Genomic DNA, 23,020 nt, shown 5'->3' with positions numbered 1-23,020 from the left:
CCAGTGCCACATCCAGCCCTCTTTACTCCCTTCTGCTTTGCCAAAGTTCTCAATTTACAGGTGAAATAAGCAAGGCCCAGAGAGGTTAACACACAGCCCAAGACCACACAGCTTATTACCTCCTTCAGCTCCAGTTTTCTCACTTACTTACCTATCTGTTCATTTATTAAATAAATACTTGTTGAATCCCAACAACTGCCATTCACCAAGAATAAGACAATAGCACTGCTTTTGAGCAACTCACACTCTAGTGAGGGAGGCACAGTTGTAAACAGATAATGACAACACAGTTAAATAATTGGCCAAGCAGATGTATGAACAAGTGACATGACGGCTATTGTGGGAGCTCTCAGGATATTTCGCTACCAGAACTGGAACTCCCACCCATCCTGAAACTTTTTCTTTTGATAGGGAACAGAGAGGATTGGCAGAATGATCATTAGCTGTTATTCTTTAAGCAGGCACTAAAACCACAATCACTTTTCCCAGAAAATAGGCCATATATATTCAACAAGGGGAGGAAATAGCATTGTCTAAATATCCCTTACTTGAAGTTTTTCTCTGTTCGTGAATTCCTGCATGCTTTTTATGTTTCTATAAAAGAATAACTAGAAAACTGTCCCACAACATCCAAAACCATGTAAGTGCAGAATGCCTGAAGAGAGCCCTGGATCCACATTTCTGCCATGAGGAGAATAATAAAAAGGTCAGGGCCCTACTCCATCCTCACTGTGAAAGAAGAGCCCAATTAGGTCTGCAGACATTTCACCATTCAGCATGGCAAACGCTCTCTCCAAGGCAGTTAGCTACATCAGTTCTGGGGCCCGGAATAGTTCAGGCAGTGGGCAGAGACAGAGTGGTAAATGCTTTGACATTACTTGGTAGAGGTCCCAGTTGCTTGGAATTTATGACTCACTGACATCGGAAGATGTAAAGTCTAATCTATCCCAGAGAAGGAAGACAGCCCCAGTGCTCGGAAGACCAGAAAACAGTGGCCCAGAAGGAGAAGGCCGCTCTCACCAGATAAAGGGTGAGCTAGGGAGTGGACCAGTAGAGGCTGCAAGTGAAATGCTAGTAGAGGCAGCACTGTCAAAGCAGAAGCGCTCAGTTGTTTCACCAGCTCTGACAAGCAGCTCTAGATGTGGAAGGCAGTGGGTGGCTGTTGTGAAGGGAAGTCATGGGGCACTCCGAGGAGAAAAATATGACTGCTAGCAGGAAAGCTGAGAGACGATGCCATGCACAGAGCCCAAATCAACCCCTGATTACGGTTAAGAAGCAGGCCACCTTCAAGAAGCAAGCAAGAATGAATAAGTCAAATAACTACATCTGGTTATGGTCACCCAAAAGATAGGGACACTTCCTAGTTAGTAAAAGAAAGAGTGGCAGTTAAAGGTGCTTCAGAAAGGAGACGTGGGTAGAAATAAAGGCTGTATTTGGACAGCAGAGGAGAAGGCCCAGAAAAACAGAGAAAATGATGGTGGTGAACAAGAGGTCCAGCACAAAAGAGAGTAGCTATCTCCTATAGATGGAAGGACTCGTGTAGGACCTGCTTCAGAGAAATGGCCACATTTGAAAGACACCAGTGGGGAAACCAAGAAAAGGAAAAAGCACAGAAAATAAACTTTGTACGTTCAGACGACTTCAGAAGGGACCCGTAGGAAATAGTCTAGAATCAAGGAGAAAATTGAAAGGAAGGAAAAGAAAGGAATCCCAGGTGAAATGATCAGAGGCACCTATAGGAAGCCTCAAAAGTCCTAACTGGAGAAATAGTAAATTGGAATGCGCTGGCAGATCTAAAACCTGAGAAGTCGGGGAGAGTTGTAAACATCTAGTATCTTTATCTTTCCTTCTTTCCTTCTTTCCTTCTTTCCTTCCTTCCTTCCTTTCCTTCCTTCCTTCCTTTCCTTCCTTTCCTTCCTTTCTCTTTCTTTCCTTCTTTCTTTCATTATTTTATTGGCTGTGTTGGGTCTTCGTTGCTGCACACGGGCTTTCTCTAGTTGCGGCGAGCGGGGGCTACTCTTCATTGTGGTGTGTGGGCTTATTGTGGTGGCCTCTCTTGTTGCAGAGCACAGGCTCTAGGCGCGTGGGCTTCAGTAGTTGCAGCACATGGGCTCAATAGTTCTGGCGCACGGGCTTAGTTACTCCATGGCATGTGGTATCTTCCTGGAGCAGGGATCGAACCCGTGTCCCCTGCATTGGCAGGCAGATTCTTACCCACTGCGCCACCTAGGAAGCCCCAACATCTAGTATCTTAACATTGGTTTATCATAAGTCTGTGACGATCAGATCACAGATACAAATATGCGTAGGTACACGATTGTTACTGTTTTATGATATTATTAACACTATGAATAAAACATATCCATTATCCAGAAGCTACCAAAACATAACTGAAGCACGTAAACTTACGAGCAGCCTTTGCTGTGCTTCCAGCACTTAGCACTAACGCGAAGAAGACATTAGGATAGGGCCAGACATGAGCTCATTCAGGAAGCCAGAAATTAAATGGCCCAGGGGATGGAGGGCCCACCTGTGGTTAGTAGCAGAAGTTCAGCTCTCATTCCCCAAGGGTATCTCATGCTCTCCATGCTTCCTTTTCAATACCTCATCCAATTCCCCAAGGCACCCAGAGCACTGAGTGCCAGACGTGGCTGATTGTCTCCCAAAACACGTTCTCTCTTTTGTCCTTTAATTAAGATTTCCACCCAGATGTTAGCTTGACAAATGGCTGATCAGCTCACGTGTACATTCCTCAGCCTCCCTTGCAACTCTCTGTGCCCTGTGACTATGTTCGGATCAACGGGGTGAGAGAGAGAGGGATACTTGCAGCTGACAGGCTGTGCCCCGCGCACTATTCCTCTTCCACTGGCCAGAACGTTCTTACAACGACGAGAGCCACAGCATCCGTCTTAGACTTATAATTTGGAAAAAATGCACTGCAGATGGCAGAGTAATGAGACAGGTGGAACCTGCAACCCCAATATTGTGAAGCCCTCCTGTTGGGCCTGTGCTGCTTATGTTCAGACTGCTCCATGAGAGAAAAGTGAATTTATATCTTCTTTAAGCTACCGTATTTGGGGGCTTTGGTAGCAGCCATACCAATAGCATAATTAAAATAAGCCTTATCTTTTATGTGATAAGCATGAATTTTTCAATCCACATACTCAAATGTGCAAGAAATGTGAGTTAATTTTTCATTATGTCAACTTAACCTCTATTTCAAGCTTCACCTTATTGGATGGTGAAGAGAAATCATCTCAATCAAATTAGACTTTTCTCAGCCAATCAAGGTTTTCTGTGCTAATTTAGGGTTTCCTTCACTCCCTGGTCCTCTGAGAGTCTGTAGTGTCCAGATAGGAAGAGGAACTTGTGAACTTGGCCATGATAAAGATATGCTGGCATTTTTCAAGTTGTAAGTTGGCTAGGCCTCTATCAATAGATTCCTCTAGTCCTGAGGTCCATGAGACATCTATTGACAGGCCCGCGTACCCCAAAGGCTGCTCCAGGTATACCGGCCTTTTCTCAGCCGTGTCCATGTTACTGGCAGCCTTACGGGAAAATGACATCTTACGGTTGCCACACACCATCCAGGGTGCCTCACCCCGACGTGTGCCTCAGGCCCGTCTGCCTGGGCACCCCATGTGGTTGTCTGCTCCCTGGTCTTTCATGTTCTCATAGCATGGGACAGCCTGCGCCTTCCCAGGGCAACGAGGAAGGAGGCAGGACATAGCCCCCTCTATTCTTGAATCCATAAACTTCCCTGGTTATTTTCTTATCCACTTCTTCATCAACTCTTAACATTTCAAATTAAAACAACAACAACAACAACAGAAATGTGATAACCGCTGTGACAATCCACCTTGGAGCAGTGAAGGCCTAGCATCATGACTCCATATTTGGCAAAACAATATCCTATTCAGATTTTCAACATTTACAATTCACCAACCACAATTCAGTGGGCGTAATAATGTATCTACGCTTAGCTAAGCCTTTCCTCTGACATCTTATATTCCACACGATTCAATTATGTGTAACTGTTGACCAAACCCCTGCATAATATATTCTGGCTCCCCAAATGAGCATGTTAATATCCTCATATTCATGAATGTCAGGCTTGGTGATATGTATTTGTTAGGGATGGAAAGGGTAGGAAATTTACATTTTCATGAATTCATCTCAAGTTTCATCTGCTTTTCCACACGGTTCAGGATCATAATCATGATATATTAAACAATACTAAAGAGAAAATACCTAGGGACAGTCAGCTCTGTGACCACCTCAACGTGGGTGACCTTCTTTTCTGCTTTACCTGGGTGCCTGTCAGGGTTATGCCCTGAACGATGCCGTCACTGGCATGTGCCCTTCTTCCCAAACCCCAGTTTCAAGCCTGCCACTTGCTAATTATGACACTTACTCTTCCAGAAGATTTTCTCAAGAATTCCTTCTGCTCTTTTAATGACCCCAAAACCACTTTCTCACTATCCATGACCTACCTATCCATTAGCTTTCCTTTTGTCCTCATCCATCCTTGATTCTAGGGCCCATTATTATAACCACTCCCTTGCGAATGCCCTCAACTCCCCGGCTGCTGCCTTGTCTGTCATCCTTGTCTGGGAAAACCCTAGTCCTCTATATGAGTTTTAGCCTCTAGCTTTTCAGTGCCTTACCTGAGCAGCTGTATATTGCTAGGTTAAGTTAATAACTGAGTTCATTCACTCATTCATTCATTTAATAAATATTTCTTTAGCATCTACTATTTACTAGGCCATTCAGGCACCATGGAGACCTCGTAAAGAAGACAGACAAAGCACTTGCTTTCTGGAACCTATAGTCTAATGAACAGACCTCACTTAAAGTTTTTGAGCTCAAATGTGCTCTTATAAGAGGCTAGCAACCCTGTGCTATTTTTCTCGTAGGGCTGCTTTCCCACCATCTGAGTGGATCATTTTATACCTCTGCTTTCTTTCAAGTTGCCCATGCTGCCTGCTCTACCCAAATCCTCACCTGTTGGTTTTGACGCTTCCTCACTGACCAACAGCAGACAAATTCACAGCCACAGGCCTCATCTTATACCAAAGCCTCTCTTCCTTCCTGTTAACAAAAGAAGCGTTCCTGCTTCTCTCAGAACAAATTCTTCGATCAAGGGCTTTGTTCTTTCCTTGTTACTTCTCTGGAGGAACATTTCTAGCACATGAAACATGCTCACTTAAAATCCATCTTTTGGGACTTCCTAGGTGGTGCAGTGGTTAAGAATCCGCCTGCCACAGTGGATTCCCTGCCCCAGGAAGATCCCACAGGCCGCAGAGCAGCTAAGCCCGTGCACCACAACTATTGAGTCTGCACTCTAGAGCCTGTGAGCCACAACTATTGAGCCCTTGTGCGGCAACTACGGAAGCCCACGCACATAGAGCCCGTGCTCTGCAACAAGAGAAGCCACCACGATGAAGAGTAGTCCCCTCTCAAGGCAACTAGAGAAAAGCCCCTGTGCAGCAACAAAGACCCAACACAGCCAATAAATAAATAAATAAATTTTTAAAAAATAAAAATAAAGTAAAATCCATCTTTTGAAAGCTCTCTTTTTCCCGTGACCTCAGCAGAACTAAATTTCTCAGAAGATATGTCTATACGTACAATATCAATTTATTCATCCCCATACACTCTTCAATCCATTCTAATATCATCCCAACACAGCACCACCCAATCCAAACATCCGCAGGAATGGCTCTTATCATGGTCTCCAACTATTTCTCCATGTTGCCCAACAAACCCTCTCTCTGTCTTCATCTTACTGGACCTCTCGCCAGCATTTAGCTCAGTTGATGATTCTCTCCTTCTTTACGCTCTTTCCTCTCTTGGTTTCTATACTCTCCAAGATTTCCTTTGCCTTGTTAATTACTCCTTGTCAGTCTCCTTTGCTGCTCTTTACCTGAGCTCTCAAGCATTGTGTTTCTCTAGGATCTTCTCTTCTCTCCACACACAGTTCCTAGGTGATCTCCTCCTTAATGTGGCTTTAAACACTGTAATATGGAAAAGTCAGCAACTCCCAAATTTATATCTCAGCTCAGACCCCCTCTTCGAGCTGCAGACTCACATATCCAACTGCCCACTCGACATTTAATCCCTCCACAAATTCTGTCAATCCCATGCATAGATGGAAACACAGATTGTTTGAGTCTGTTCCTGTTTCTCCATTTCCCCCCTGCCAAGGCTAAGACTAAGCTAAGACCATAGTCTCCTGTCTCCATGCTGCTATTCTTGACCCTTCCTCTCCCCCACATTCTTCACTCAGAAGCCAGAGCAGTCCTAAGATATAAGTGATATCATGTATTTTTTCTGGTCAAACAAATCCTTTAATGGCTTCCTTTTTGTGGGATAAAATTTAAACTTCTTATCATTGCCTGTAGGAGCCTGTATGACCTGGCTTGACCCATCTCTAACCTTATCACTTGTCTTTGCATCTGCTGTTCCTCTCTTCTGCAATGCCCTTCCCTTCTATTCTTTACATGGCTAGTTCCTTCCATTCTTTCTCAAGTATAAATCAGTTGTCCCCCACTTTACTGGTGTTACTTCCAATTGGTTTCCTTCATAGTACTTATCATAATTCACAATTATTTTTAATAATTCACTTGTTTTCTTAACAGTGTTTGCCTGTACTTCCCATCCAAATGCTAACTCCATATAAGCAGACACACATCTGCCTTGTTCAGCATGGTATTTCCAGCATCTGAACACCAACTTGTCAAGCTTGACACCAACTCGAAATCAAGTTAGACATTTGCAAAATGAATTAATAAAAGAGTGAGTGAATGAAGTATGGAAACTGTAAGAGTGGATGTATCATTTCCATAACTATTAAAGGCTATTTAATAGCCTAATAACTTACAAATCCTAGTTGTTGCTTCATGTTCCTTTGTAATAAGTTATTGAAACAGCCTTTGAGATGTGTGGCTCTGCAGGTTTTCAATTTACTTTTGTTGTACATAGAGCATCATTTATAAAACCCCCAATTAGTATTTTGTTATATGTAAGCAAGTAGATTAGAAGATTCAGAATCCACTCTCAAGTCTCCAAGGTGAAATTTCCTGGGTGTGTACGACTAACACGCTGAAGGAAATCAGCGTATAGCACACAGATTCAGAAAGCACACCCTCCTAGCATGTACAACAAAAGCAACCATTTACCAAATTCTTACTCTGTGTCAGGCACTGGACTAAGCCCTTCACAAGCACAGCACGGTTAGTCCACACAGCAACCCAATGAGAGGGACAATGATTCTCCATTCATAGATGAGGAAACCAAGACTTCAAAACTTGGCTAAAATGTCCAAGTTCATACAGGGAGTGAATAGTAAAACCACACTCTTCATCTTTCTGCTAGTCTTCCACTCTGGCCCTGCAGAGGTGCAGGTGACACTTCAGTTCAGATGACAGGCGACAATGTACAAAGAATACAAAGGGCCCCCAGACTGCAGCCTTATATCTTGCAATTATCCTGTCTGTTCACAAAAGTGGGTCTTCTACAGTGACAAGACTAAACTTCAAATTTACCTCATTGTCATACAAACCTCATGTCCCACACTGCACAAAAGTCTTGAGAAACTCTCTAATGTGTGTATCTTTCAGTCTTTATTTAGAGTTACTTTTTCCTTTTCCGGAAGGCTTGAAAATGATAGGCTAATGACAGCTGCATTCGTGTACCCCGGAAATGTGTTCACTGGGCCATTTTCAGAGTGCTCCCCGCCCCATGGAGGACACATGGGGCCAAGAGCCAGGGAGGCAGATGTGCTGCCTGCAAACTGCCTCTCTCAGCCCCAAACTGCACCAGGACGAAGCCTGGCAATTAATAGGCACTAATGAGGCTAGAATCATAATTACCTTTAAGCAGATTTCCTTTGGCCCATATTTTACTCTCTAGAAACCCGTTATCTGCCAGTGCTCCAACGTTTCATTCTATTCACGTCAGAGCAGGCAGGCTATGAGTTAAGTCAAACAATCAGAAATGATACAGACTCACAGACTTTGCTTTGGACAGAAAAGGGATGTGCAGGGAGAGATCAGTGACCATTACATATGGTAAGCTGAATATAGGTATATAGTGCAGTGGTCAGATCTAATACTTGCTGTCCTGCTTTGGTGGCCTGTTTTATTACAAGTATTAATAGTGACAGCTATGAATTAAATTGAGTGCATTTACTGAGGGTATTTCCTCAAGTCTTTTGCACATATTAATTCTGGTAATCCTCACAACAACCCTATAAGGTACTATTATCATCCCCAGTTTACTGATGTGGAAATTGAGACTCGGAAAGCTAAAACAATTCACCCAATGTCACACAGCCAGACACTGGTACTGCAAGAACTAAAACCCCAGAGCCTGAACTCTTAAACCATCTACTCACCTGCCTCTCACAGATGTATAATCAAATATCTGTAAATATCAACTTGGATGCCCTTAATTCTAATCACTGAGTCATCTTGAAAGGGCATTCTGAGCTCGGTTATGAAATGATAGATATTTAGAGTTAGAAAGGGCCCGAAAGAGGCATGTGGAAGAAGGAGTAGGCTTATTCTATTTATTTTGTAAGAGAATAAATGAAGAGTGGCAGATAGCAATGATAGAGATGTAGATTTTTACTTGGTTGGGGGAAGACTATTCTAGAAAATGTCACAGGTGGTTTCATGGGCCAGGCTTGGAAGTGGCATACATCACTTCTGCTCTCATTCCCTTGGAGAGGGTTTAGTCATGTGACCAGCAAGGATGGTCATGTAGCATGGACCACCTTCTATGGAAAAGGGGGAAGACAGGTTTTGGTACACAGACATTTTCCTTTCAGCTCCACAGAGCTTGTGGGTATTGAGAGTCAATAAGCAGTTTTTTTTTTTTTTTTTTTTTTGACTGGCTTTCTTCAGATTTACTGTAGTACTGCAAGTTACTGATGACCATATTGACTAAGAAAGAGCTGAGAATTCTCAGAGAAGAGAATCTGAAAATAATGCAGGTTTTTCCAAATGCTGCAAGGAGGGGCATGGTAATGGCTGGCACATCAGACAAATGTTTCAGAGAATCTAAAAGAGAGAAGCAGCATGTTGTCATAGATATAATCCCTTAAAGAAAAGAGAATCAACCCTTATACTCAGTACTTGAAGCCCCAAAGCTCCTAATCCTTCCTATGTGTCCCAAGTTGTACTGACATTTGTGCTTTTTCTGAGTTCTTCACCAAAAATAGAGAAGACAGTAGGTTTAAAACCCATTTCAGCTGCTTGCCAGTGAAAAATGGCATCACGCAGCCGATGGTTATTTTTGGAAAACCCACTCTCCTCTAGAGATGAAAACCAAATCAGATGGTTTTTCCACTTGATCAATTTTAAAGCGTAGAAGTCAGGGGAGGTGTGTTTCAGCAATATTCTCAAAGTAGGACTCCATTAAAAATTTACAATTTAATAAGAAAATCGGGTTCCTCTCACCAAGATGTGTACATTCTTTATCCAAGTATCCCATCTACCCCCTTTGCTTCTCCCCGAAGACCGAAACCCTGACATGCAAGGGCTTTCCCTCTACTCCTTTCTATTTCTCAGTGTCCTCTCTTCGTCGCAGAATTATTTGAAGTAGCTTTTTTTCTTTTTCCAGTAAGCAGAATAAACAGGAGCGCCCCCCTTCCCATTTTCCAGGACACTCGCACGAGCAAGCACCAAGGGCAAGGACCTGTCTTTTCCTTCCCTGTAGAGTGGCTCGCTGCCCTAATGGCTTAGTAACTTCTGACTTATAACAATGTCTTGGCTGGGGAGAGAGCCTTGAGTTGGGGGGAAAGAGCCTACGTTGGGGTGTCAGCCAACTATAGAGAAAACTATGCTTCTTCTACAAAATGGAAAATTATTTGACCATTTGAAAAATAACATCTTCAAAGAATTATCAATAAGACCTAAAAATAATAACTACATTGGAACATTTTTTTGAACTTTTTATCTTATAATTTAAGGTTGAAAACGATAGGTTTGGCATTCCTTAATGATTCATGCAGAAAACTTGCAAAGGTTCTTCATTTTAAACATGTCATAATTTCTTTCCTGTCCTTGAAAGGAACAGAAGTTTGCATTCATGATGAATAGCTTCCTAGAACTCAATGATTATTTGCTTTGTGAAGACAGTTACCTACTACATCCCTGCTCGTTATTTTGTGAATAAAATTGTATGCGTAAGGGGGGAAAATGCAATACTATACAGTGCTGTCCAAGTGTATTGCTAATTTCCTGTGGGAAGATTCTACCTAGTTTTATCAATAGCATGTCTACTCTGTCCTTCCGTTTGCCTATCTTGTGACATGACCAAGGTTCTAGCTATAATTTTTGCTCATGTGATAATTTGGGCAAAATTGAAGCAAAGATTCAAATAGTATTGGCGGTGATAAGAATAATAGCATTTGTGTTACTTTAATATGTCCATGAACTATGCCCACAGCTTCACGTATCTTACCACACTTGATTCACATATCAGCCCCTATTTTAGAGATGAGAAAACTGAGCCACAGGTTTATTCTTCAAGGTCCTACATTTAGTAAACGGTGACTCCGGTGTTTAAACTGAGGAACTCTGACCCCAGCACCCACACTGCTAACTCCACAGTACACTGCCCCATAATTTTAGTAAGAAGAAGAGGAGAGAGAGGGTTGGGAAAACGAAATATCTAATCTTCTTACAGACCTATCTACCCAAGAACATAAAAGAGAAATTAGCCAGGAAGTAAATCTGATCTTCGCTCCGTAATTCTAGGCCACCAGTCTCAGTGGCCTTTAGAAACCTATTCATTGATGGACAAACACTGGCTTACCCTTAGAAAAAATGCCTCCAAATAAAATAAAAACAAAACAACAATAAGAAAAAACAACCCTGAGAGCTAATCAATGAAAGCTTCTTTCAGCTTAGCACACAAAATAAATTCAAAAGAATAATGTAATTTCAGAAGTTTCCAGAGCACCGAAATGACCACCTCTCTGGTCTTATCTTTCTCGCAAAGCAGGAAATGAGAAGACTAAATAGAAAATGACGGCCATAATTTCTAGCTGATTTGAACTAAAATAGCTCTTGAAAAAATAAGCAGTAAAATAGGCCACAAGCTCAAATTAGAGATAGCAAGTCTTGGAAAGCATTCACATTTTCAATGAAGAGACAAATTAACCATAAAATAAACATTAGCCCAATGGTTCCAACTCAGGAAGAAATAAAAGTGGGCCAAAGACCAATCAGCTATAAGCACAAGTAATTGAGACTCTTAACAAAAGTAACAAAGGGTAGAATGAGGCTGAAGAGCTCAGGGCCTTGGCCTCTCATGATCCACTACACAGAGGCAGGTAATGCAGAGAACGATGAAAGGAGACGCGCAGAACCAAGGAAAAGGACAATAATCAGATAAACCTGTCCTATTGCCGCAATTTCACTGGATATGTTCAGAAAACACTTTTCCAACAAACAATACCGAACTCCATCTGAAGGCCCATAGGGGTGACTGTATTATGAAGAGGTGAAGTCCACTTCTACCCATAGGATAGGAAGAGTCAGGCCAGAGGAACACTGCTAGCCACCGGGGTGGGTAGGGACAAGACTCCATGAAGGGCAGCACCTAACATTCAGAGACCCAGTGAGCTAGGGAGTCAGGGTAGAAGATGTGTGCTGGATTCCAACCATTGTTTTGCATCACAAGCCTGTGGTGGGGGAGGATAAAAGCCATTCGGCACAGTACAGGCAGCCGCTAGGGGGCACGTCCTCCTCACCCAGGCCAGCTGTCCTTTTAGAAAAAGGAAGCCGTTAACCAGGCAACAAAAATAAGGGTTTTGGTTGAAAAAGAAAAGAGAGATTTTTCAGCATCCAGTGAAGGACACACTGGCTTCAGCTGTTTGCTAGCGTTAGCCATGTGGAAGTAAATGGAATGGGGTTTTTCCTTTTCCACTGGAATCTGAAAAGATGGAAACAGCAGCAATTCTAGAATCTCAAATGGAGGCTGAGGCACCCTCTTTCTTAGCCATGTTCACGCAAGCATTAATTCCTTCAACAGACCTCTTTTGAATGCCTCCTCTGGGACAGGTCCCGTGCCAGAGACACGTAGACGTTGAACAGCCACCAATTGTCCTGAAGGAACTTACATGTGTTGGAAATGTTGAGTCATCATCCAAATAAATGCCCTGTGCCTCCAGGTAAAATGTGCCAAATGCTGATGAAAAGTAGAAGGAAAGAAGCATGTGTTGCCAGGGAAGAGAGCCAGCCAGTGGGGGAGGAGAACCTGAGCCAATTACTGAAAGGGAGAGTCATCTGAGCCACATCTTCAAGGAGGAATACAATTTCTGCAAACAAAGACAGCATAAAAGAGCAACCTGAAAAGACACAGAGCCTGAACAAAGACTCAAGATGAGAAAAATTGAGAAGTGATTAGAGGGGTGAGTAATTTGCCCTGGCTATAGGGTGACCCAGACAACAGGTAAAATGGAGCAGAAAGGCAGAGCTCCTAGGAAATCAATCCAAGAGAATTTGATGGGTAGGCAATAAACATTTTTAACTGTGGAAGTGATATGACCGGGACTCAGCCACAAGGGAGAAGAGCTTGGTGGCTTCGAGAGCTGGAGAATGCACGTGAGGAGAACTGTCATATATCTATTTCAAGCAGTAAGATGTGGACCTAAGAAGAATCAACAGGAATCAAGGGAGGTGTCATGGAGAGGCAGAAAGGAGGTAGAATCTACTGGACTTGGGGCTAACAGCCCCAATTCCTCACCCCTCCCTATAACCACACTCTTAGCCATGAGAAATCGCAATGACTCCCCCTAAAAAGGTGGGTTCCCTCTTCCTCACTTTTTGAATCTGAACTCACCCAATGGCAAGAGGCAGAAGGTAAAGAGTTTCTGAGGCCAGGCTTCTAGAAGTCTTGCATGTTTCTCCTCATGCTCTGAACCTTTGCCTTTGTCGTGAAAACATACCCAGCTGGAGCCAAGCCACCCATGACCTGAGGCAGCACAGCCCCAGGCTGGTGAGTCCAACCAACATCAGTAGAGCCACCTAGGCAGCCCCCACCTGACCCTAGACTTAGGAGCAGGGAACTGAGGACTGTGTGCCACTAACTTTTTGTGGTTGCACGTTGTGGATAACTGACACAGTGACTGCTAAGAGAAAAGGATGAAGGACAGCATGGCTTAGGGAGGTTGACACTAGAATGTATGTGTGAAGTCAGGAGGGTTTGTGCCTAGGACAGTAATGGTAACTAACAGGGATACAGGACCCCCAATTCCACCATTGGAACAGCATCCTTTTAGACTGTTGACAAATAGGCTAAAGAAGTAGGTTCAAATATACAAGTTAAGGGGTGGCAAGCTATACCCTGTGAGCCAAATTTAACCAGCTACCTGTTCCTATAAATAACGTTTTATTGGAACACAGCCGTGCTCATTTGCCTGTACTGTCTATGCCCACTTCAGCACTACAACAGCAGGGTTGAGTAGTTATGACAGATACAGTATGACCCACAAGGCCTTAAAATACTTACTATCTTGCCCTGTAATTTGATGTAAGGGACCAAATAAGGGATTGTATTTTAACACAATATTTTCCTTAATGTACATCAGAAAATGTTTCCTGTAGGAAGAGAAGGCACACCTTCAACGTGGGCTTGCTTTAAACTGTGCACGTTTCTCTCTTTACTGTGTTTACAGTACCCTGATACCCTCATGGTATTAACATCTTGATGTGTTTCAAGGGGAGAAGTAATGAATACCTGCAATGGTTGAAGAATACTCCCAACAAGAGTTAGTCTTCTGAACACCTTCCCCTCCACCCCTCATCACTAATTTGGGGGCAGTGTGGATTAGATTAGCATTAAAAAGATCCAGCCTCTAGGATGGATAAGTTCAGAGAGAGTTTTGCTCTATTTAAAAAAGAAAAAAAGCAACATAAAAATTTGACTCACGGATTATGTAGTGAGGGATAAAATATATAATAATAAGTGTGTATTATTTGAATTAAAATATAATTAGCATATGTCACATTTTATTCTATTATTAAATGACTTCTGATTTCTTTAAAGGTTCCAGAATCCATTTGGATTTTTTAATTATGAAAGGGTATGTTCTAGATAGGGTGCTGGGGTGAGGAGCCCTCCCAATACAACCTGAGTCTCTGCATCCAGCTGCTCCAGGAGGCACTCAAAGAATGGCTGGAAAGCAAAGCTTTGGGGCGTTGAAGACAGGCTGAGGGTCCTCCACTAGTAAAAAGCACCACGGCATAATGGAAAGTGTGGGAGATTCGGAATCAAACTACAGCTCTGTACCCAGCAGCTGTGTGAGCCATCTCTCAGCACCTCAGTGTCCCTATCTGAAAAAATACTGGAGTGATACCATCTTTGCCCATGTTCTCTCACAGAGCATTCATAAGAATCAAGGTGGATAGCATATCAAACATACATTATAAGAAGAAAAGTGCTATTCAAATGTTAAGGTATCTTTAGAGATATTTATCAATCTGTGAGAAAATAATATCAGGAATTAACTATGCAGAGGAAAACCCTAAATACTAGAAGAGTCTTAAGACATGACCTTTTAATAAACAGAAGTTTTCTTTCAGCACATTCCAACAAAAGAGAAAATGTATGAAATAATCTCAACCCTTAATAAGCCGGATTTCTAAAGCTGGTAACTAATTTATATGCAAATCATTGAAAACATCTGCCAGTGGTTTCAACCAAGTTTATGTTGATCACATTTCTAATTGTGGTTTCTTGGTGAGCCAGTCGACTCATCAAGTACATCAATAAATTGACCTATATAGGAAGTAATTGAGAAATTATTTGGGAACTGTTCTGAGATTGATGTCCCCAAAAGTTTCTAATTAGCCGTTCGAAATCTCCTGAGGTATTGATTGCTTTGTAATGTCACCTAAATGATTGTTTGCTCATTCAAGAGCACCTAGTTGTGACTATGAGTAGAAATGATATCCTTGGGCAGGTTTCTTAGTTCTTTGGTGGAAATGATTGCGAAGTGATTCCTGGGATGAGGTTATATAAATACATATAGAACAACCCAGACTCCTAAGGACAACCTTACGAAAACTGCTAGGATACAGGATGTCCCTGTGCAGACACTAAGCAGCCACGTGACTTTGGCCTCCGTTTTCTCATCCATGAACTGGGACATCTGGCTCCAGTTCCATCCTGAGACCTGAGCAAGAGGGGCCTTGCTCTGGCCATGACTCTGGATCTCCTTGGCCACCCTCTCCCCACTCTCATCTCTAGTTGGGGGGAGACCATGGGGTCAGAGAAATGTGCCTATCTGAAGCCCATTCTGCACTAGCAAGTCATGCTCTGGCCCTGACTCTGGATCTCCTTGGCCACCCTCTCCCCACTCCCATCTCTAGTGCGGGGGGAGACCATGGGGTCAGAGAAATTTGCCTATCTGCAGCCTACATTCTGCACCAGCAAGTCATGCTCTGGATCCCTGGGATCCTTGAATTACCTGTCCAGTGACCATAATCCTGCCTCCAGGGCCAGTGTAGACTTCTTCCCTAGGTCCACCCTCCCAACAAAGGAACACACTCCATCGTGTACATCTTAGGCCTGAAGTGGGGCCAAGGGACAGCTGTGGGCCAGCAGCGTGGATGGAATTTGTACAGGTGGGTTGGTGAATCCACATATGTCCACGCAAGGCCCCTAAGGAAGGGGAGGAAGGAGGGTAGCAGGGGTGCTGTGGTAGTTTCTCCTGTGTTGTCACATTCTGACATTAGACCCTGAGCATGTGAATTCCAGATTCAAAATTGGCCTTTCAGATTATTGTGAAGGTTGCCTTATCAAGGTAGGAGGACAGAATATCTTACTTACAGTTTTTTAGCTTGATTTATTGCTTTCAAACATTTAGATAATCGGTATGTATGGGTCTCCCTTTGTATTCTTGCCCTAAGCCCCACGCACGTTAGAGGTGTGCCTGCTCAGATCATACCTCTCTAAGGTCCCTTCCACCTCTAACTTATTTCAGAGAAAATAACAGAACATTGGGACTAGAAGTTCAAATGACTCCTCGAGCAAATTGCTTAAATTTTTCAAGTATCAATTTCTTCATGTATTTAAGAAAAACAAAAACAAAAAAAACTTTGCAAAGCGGTAATGAGGCTGAAATGACAATCTATTAAAAATTCTGACATTTGGTAGGTCCTCAACACATGCCAGCTCTCTATGATAAGACACATAAGGGGATAAATCAAACTGGCAGTCACACTCCTTGGTATTTACTCAAACAAGTTGAAAACTTATGTCCACATAAAAACCTGCACACAGATGTTTGTACCAACTTTACTCATAATTGCCAGAACTTAAAAGCAACCAAGATGTCCTTCAGTAAGTGAATGGATAAACATGAGCTATCAAGGCATGAAAGAAACTTACATGCATCTAAGTGAAAGAAGTCAATCGAAAAAGGGCTACACACTATATGATTCTAACTACATGATATCCTGGAAAAAGCAAAACCAGGGTGACAGTAAAAAGACCAGGAGTTAAGGGGAAAGGAGGGGTGGATAGGTAGAACAGAGAGGATTTTTAGGACAAGGAGAATATTTTGTATGGCATCATAATGGTAGATACATGTCATTGTATACTTGTCAAAATCCATAGAACATATAACACTGAAAGCAAACCGTAATGTAAACTATGGACTTCGGGTGCTAATGCGGTATTGATGTAGGTTCATTGATTATAACAGATAATCACCCTGGTGGGGGATGTGGATAGTGGGGTAGGTCGTGGGCGTGGTGGAGCAAGGGGTAGATGGGAAATCTCTACACTTTCCCCTCAGTTTTGCTCTGAACTTAAAACTGCTCTAAAAAATAAAGTCTATCTTTTTTAAAAATAGATGAAGAAATTAAATCCTATCATGATGCCTACACACTGTCCCTCGCTTCTCCTTCAACAACGAGATTCTGCTAAGAGAGGAATTATTCCAAAGATCAATAACAATGCTTTTTATCTAAAATGAGGAGCTTTAGCTCATCAAAAAAGGAAAGTCATTCAAATTATGAAGCAGATGTTCTTTACCAGCTGTTTGCAGATAATCTCACCAGCAGTGTCAGACATGAAGTTCCAGAAATACAAAGATGCTAAAACAGCAGTAAGACAGAGCAGAGTTTTAAGCAAGGAACTTAACCCTCGGCAGATGTGGAGGACTGTGCCATCATTGGATATAGGGGTGGAAAATCAGTTTGAAACTTCAGCTAACAGGGTCAATGGTTTTTTTTTCCAACAAATCTAGTGACCAGTGTTTACATACTATTTTGATTAACATTTGGTTCTACTTTCTTAAAGTCATCAATATAGAGAACACATTGGTTAGTCAGGGCTAATGAAATTATATCCATGTCCAATTCTCAGCGCCCTGGAGGAGCTGAAGTGCCTAATGGTCCATGGAGAACATGCTGAATATACAGGGGACAGCATTAACCCAGCCATTTCAAAGCTCTCTTGTGAGGAAAGGGAGCTACAGAGTATCCCACTGTTCTGCGAGTCCAGGACCCCACTATTTAAGGAAAATCCCAACTTTCCCCAGATCCACTAATCACAGTAGTCGACAATGAAATAATATAATGCTCTGCAACACTGTAAATCAACTATACTTCAATAAAAATTTTAAAATAAACATGTATATATTATGTTTTGTAAAGTGTCCAATGGCCTGTGTGTTGAGACCAAGGGTATGTGCTATGTGCTGGACAAATAAAAGGCATAGAAAGGAGGCCATAACCTCCCCTCTTTTTTTGACTTAAGATGAAACAAAAACAGGATAGATAAGAGCTAAAATAAGTAAACAAAGACACACCTAAGCTTCTCAGATGTACATAAAAATTCAGTTAGAGCAATGCACTGCTGCAAGGATGATTTAGGAAAGAAACCTAAAATAAGATGCTCACTTGCATTGGAAAAAACCTCCTAGCCTTCCTGTAAGAAATAGTCATTGTTTCGATGCTGAACTGTTGAGGTGATCCAGTAGGGGTGTTTTCAAGGCTCTGAAGAAATAAGGAAAAATTTTGGATGTTTAGATTATGCCTCCCTGGGAATAGGCCCTGCCTGATAGCATAGGATCTATAATTAGTCATGTAAGTAAGAACCATGGGTCAGCCTCCCTTCCCAATCAGCACTGGTCAAGCTGTTACTAATTGCCCAGTTTTTTGGCTCAGCAACTAAAGTGTGATACTGAAAATATGGAGGGGGTCCAGGAAAGAACAACGGAAATGATTAGGAAACATTTCCCCATGAGGAAATGAAGAAATGGGGCTTATTTAACCTAGAAAAGAAAAGCTTAAGGGAAACTTAGTAATTTCCTTTAAATAGGTAAAGGTTAATATAAGAGTGACATGAACATGATTATTTTTACTGAAAAGGGTTTAAGAGATGATATTGCAGCAGAAAAAAATTAAGTTAGATATTAGGGAAACTCAGTAAGGTCTGTGATCTATTGAAAATTAAGGAAGATTGGGAGTAACTTTTTTTTTTTTTTAACAGATATGTAAGAAAGGAATCCTCTAGTGATGCCTTGCATCTTAGGGGAAAAAATGGATGAAATGAGTTTTTAAAAGTCCAGCCTCTGAAATCTGAAGTATTTTTAGCACAAATAACAGTACCATCTCATGTGTATCCTCAATATCAAAATATAGTCATAGGGACTTCCCTGTGGCCCAGTGGTTAAGAATCTGCCTGCCAATGCAGGGGACACGGGTTCGAGCCCTACTCCAGGAAGATCTCACATGCCATGGAGCAACTAAGCCCGTGTACCACAACTATTGAGCCCATGTGCTGCAACTACTGAAGCCCACACACCACACCTAGAGCCCGTGCTCTGCAACAAGAGAAGCCACTTCAATGAGAAGCCCGTGCACGACAACGAAGAGTAGCCCCTGCTCGCCACAACTAGAGAAAGCCCACGCACAGCAACAAAGACCCAACTCAGACAATAAATAAACAAATAAATAAATTTATTTTTTAAAATCTATTCATAAGGATCCCAAAAATTTAAAAAGGTACACACCTTCCATTAATAATGCAAATTAGAGTCAAGTAAATAAACAACAGAAGCTTAGGCAAAGCAAATAAAAGAAAGCATACTCTGCGTTGGCTTCTTAGTAATGTGCTATAAATGACATTCAAACATGATAAAGAAAATGCATTCTTAGTCCACAGTCAAGTTAAATCTCTATTTCAATCACCTCCAATAGTTCATTTCATCAACTCAGAAAACTTAAGCACATTTAAGGTCAAAGGTTTCTGCACGATTCATCCTGGAATAAATTTCTCTTCAACCTTGCTATCCTTTCTCACCTGAGCCAATGCCAACTGGTTGGCTTACCTCTTTCTTTTCATCCTCATCCCCCATCACAGTGGTAGTGCAGGAAAACAAAGGCAAAGATCCTAAAAGCAGTCAGAGAGAAAAGACAGAGTACCTAAAAGAAATGACAATTAGACCAATGACTGACTTCTGAACAGCAACAACAGCAGGTCGAGGCCCATGAAATAACATCCCAAAGCTGTCAATTTATAATTGACTTAACCAACTAAAAAGACATTGTTTTGTATAAACTAAAATTGAGCACGTCTCACAATAAAATCTCACTAAAAATCACCAGTGATGCTTTTTTAAAATGTAATTGAACCAAAAAGGACAACAATGCAATAAAAGCAAGCTGTTTTCCACATAGCTGGGGGCTCAAACATGGAGATTCTGGGGGCCACCTAAACATGGAAAGAGCCTTGCAAGAATCGAACCAACAAGAGAAAAGCAGAGGTGAATATGTGGAGGAAAGAACTTCATCCTAGATTTCTGAAGCCTACCATTTCCCTGGAGTTTTTAACCATGTCAGACAATAAATTACATTTTTTGTTCAAAACAAAAGGAGAAAATGTGGAGCATAAAATATAAAACTGTAAAATGGAAACCATGAAAAAGCAATTCATAAAGTGAAGCATACAAGATAAAAAACTAATAAGCAATGTAAAAAATAACTTTGGGTTATGAGATATTTTTAAATTTCGTTACTTGAGTAAGAGAAGGAAGAGGGAGGAGAAAATGAGGGGCAAAAGGAGAAATAATCTGGTAAAAATGTTCAAAATGCAAGACTTTAGATGTTTAGTGGTCAGGAAAGGGGAGGAATAAAAATGGCACTCAGATTTCTTGCTTCAGCAACAGTGGACTGAGGTACTATATTTATAGAGATGTGGAAAAGTAAAGGAAAAGCAGGTTTTGAAGCCCAAGAGTTAAGGTTTTGAAATGCATAGTCTTTCCAACAGCAAAGGTGAAGAAAATAGATGTGTAAGTCTCAGTATCTAAAGAGAATCCAGGGACTCCCCTGATGGCTCAGTGGTTAAGCATCCGCCTGCCAATGCAGGGGGCACGGGTTCAATCCCTGATCCAGGAAGATCCCACAGGCCGCGGAGCAACTAAGCCCATGCACCACAACTGCTGAGCCCATATGCTGCAACTACTGAAGCCTGCGCACCTAGAGCCCGTGCTCTGCAACAAGAGTAGCCACCACAATGAGAAGCCCACACACTGCAATGAAGAGTAGCCCCGGCTCACCGCAACTAGAGAAAGCCCATGCACAGCAATGAAGACCCATTGCAGCCAATAAGTAAATTAATTAATTAAAAAAGTAAAAATAAAGAGAATCCAGAACTGAAGATGGGAACTTGGGAGTGCTGTCCAACAGATAGTATTTAAAGTTTTAGGAGAAAGAGAGAATGGAAGGGTGGGAGGGGAAGAAAGCTACAATTTTGTAGCTTCTGTTTTAACTCAATTCCCTTTCCAATCTCACTTTAGCTGCAACAATTTCTCAGCTGCAGGTTCTTAGCCATCACACAACTTGACCCCAATAGCTATTTCTCATTAATAGTTTTGGTCATTCATTCACTACAAAGTGTCACATGTAGGCTTAGAGCAGTCCCATCCTGTCATCTGCCATTAAGAAGGTAGCTTGATCAAACCTCAGATTCACACACCGCACTCCATCAGTTGGTTGCAGCGAGGGGACCTAAAGCCAGAAGCAGCCCATTCCTGGATGTCAAGTCTGCATGCTTTGGACAGTGTTTTTTCTCAGTTTTCAGAGATCTTGTTACCTCATTTCCAGGTTTTAAGCATTCTTTGGAAAGGCTTTGTTTCCATATATAACTTAGGAGCCTTTTATCTCCATTTAAATACAGACTCCAGTTTCTTACTCAAGACTAGCAGGGAGCATAATCTTGTGTTGGTGCCTCTTTCCGGGAGGCTCTCAGAAACACTGCCAAAATTCCTACAGCTGTTGAAGATCTTGCATCTGGGTCACTAGCGTGGTCTTTATTCATGAGAGCCCATCTAGAATGACATAAAATTTTAGGATCTTTCAAACTCGAAGGCAGCACCTAGTCTTAAATTTAGTGAAACATCGTAAACCACTCTGAACTCATCTCTGTGACAAACAGAGATCTCAATATCAGTTGAAACTGAGTCTCAACGTCTGAGGCTCAGAGCAGCAGCAGCACCTGGAAACTAGATAGAAATGCAGATTCTTTGGCTCCACCCCAGACCTACTGAATTAGACACTCAAGAGGTAGGGCCAGCCATCTATATTTTAACACACCCTATTTCTAGGGGATTCTGATACTTGCTAAAGTTTGAGGGCAACTGACTTAGATTTTTCTAAGTGGCTCATCCTTTCACGGAACCAAATGCTATGAATTTGACTTGGGATGTTTTGGAACCTCCTCTCAGAGAGCAATTCTATAACCAAGGACAGAATGCCTATTGTTAGCTTGTGCGTTGAGAGAGCTGGGTGAATTCTCAGTGGAAGTTTTAGACGTAAGAAAAGATAATGTAAGTTTCTGGTAAGGAGGTGAACAGTCACTGTGATGGTAGGCATCTCACACACCTCCCATTCCTGGGGAGGAATGAGTAATGGTTCTTCTTTTGGAAAGGGGAGGCTTTAAAAACATTGGTGGTTGATGTTGCTGGTGTGAAATATAAAGGGTGAAATGCAAAGCCTCCAAAAACATCTGCAGAGACTGCGGATTTTGTTTTGTTGTTATTGTTTGTCCCCTTTTGAAGGGACAGTGAGAGATCCTTGTGTTTAAGTTGACAGGAGCTGTGTCGAGGGGGAATGTAGGGCCATAAAGGGCAGAAATAAACCATTTCTTGGGGTCTTTTGCAGGACACAGGCTGAGCCTCGCAACAGTGACTCACAGCTCAAAGAAAGCAGCCCCCTGCCGTTCCAACCCTGATCAGCACCAGAACCAGGCCCTGACTCACCAAATCTGGTCCATTCTCTTACTTTTAGAACCCACGGGTTTTTCTCTCTACCAAGTAAGCTATTTCCAGAAAGCTTTTTTGAAGGTTTAATGAGGATGAGAAATAAGAAACACATACAGCAGAAGGTATGGAATTACTTCTGTCAAACAGTAAAATCGTCTCCTGTATTAATGCACGTGGGCCCCTAACAAAGAATCACCAACTAGACAGAAAAAGAGAGTTACCTGGGAATGTATTAACCGTCTGATACTTTGTGTTGGAACATTCTGGACAGCTTTCATTTTACAAATGCTCAAATCCCTCATCCTCTACGTTTAGAAAGTTAAAAAAGAAAAAGTTTACCACATTTTACTACATTTTCCCCTACTTTTCCTTTAGCCCTTTAAAGACTACTTGGCCTATTTATATCTATGGTCTTGGGCTATTCGTTAAGGTTAAGGTAGCACAAAACACTTCTCCTTACTTCTAAACTCAGGTACTTTTTGTCACCAACCTCCGTTTCTTACTCCAATTTTATCCCCGCTTCTTCGCCCTGCTTCAGTGCTTTCCCTTAAATGCAGTCCAAAATGATCTCACCCCTGAACCTGGAGCACCTGGTATCTGCATAATCCACTTGACACGTGGCCACGTACTTGTCTTATCACATCTCCTTTCTCATTGATTTCCCTATATTCTGGGGCAACATTTAGACACAACCTTCAAGAACTCCAAATTGTTTAATATATAATTTGTGTC

The sequence above is a fragment of the Hippopotamus amphibius genome, chromosome 1 (genome assembly GCF_030028045.1).
Source record: "Hippopotamus amphibius kiboko isolate mHipAmp2 chromosome 1, mHipAmp2.hap2, whole genome shotgun sequence".
Lineage (NCBI taxonomy): Eukaryota > Metazoa > Chordata > Mammalia > Artiodactyla > Hippopotamidae > Hippopotamus > Hippopotamus amphibius.
The sequence above is the reverse complement of the archived record's forward strand: the minus strand, read 5'-3'. Positions refer to the sequence as shown.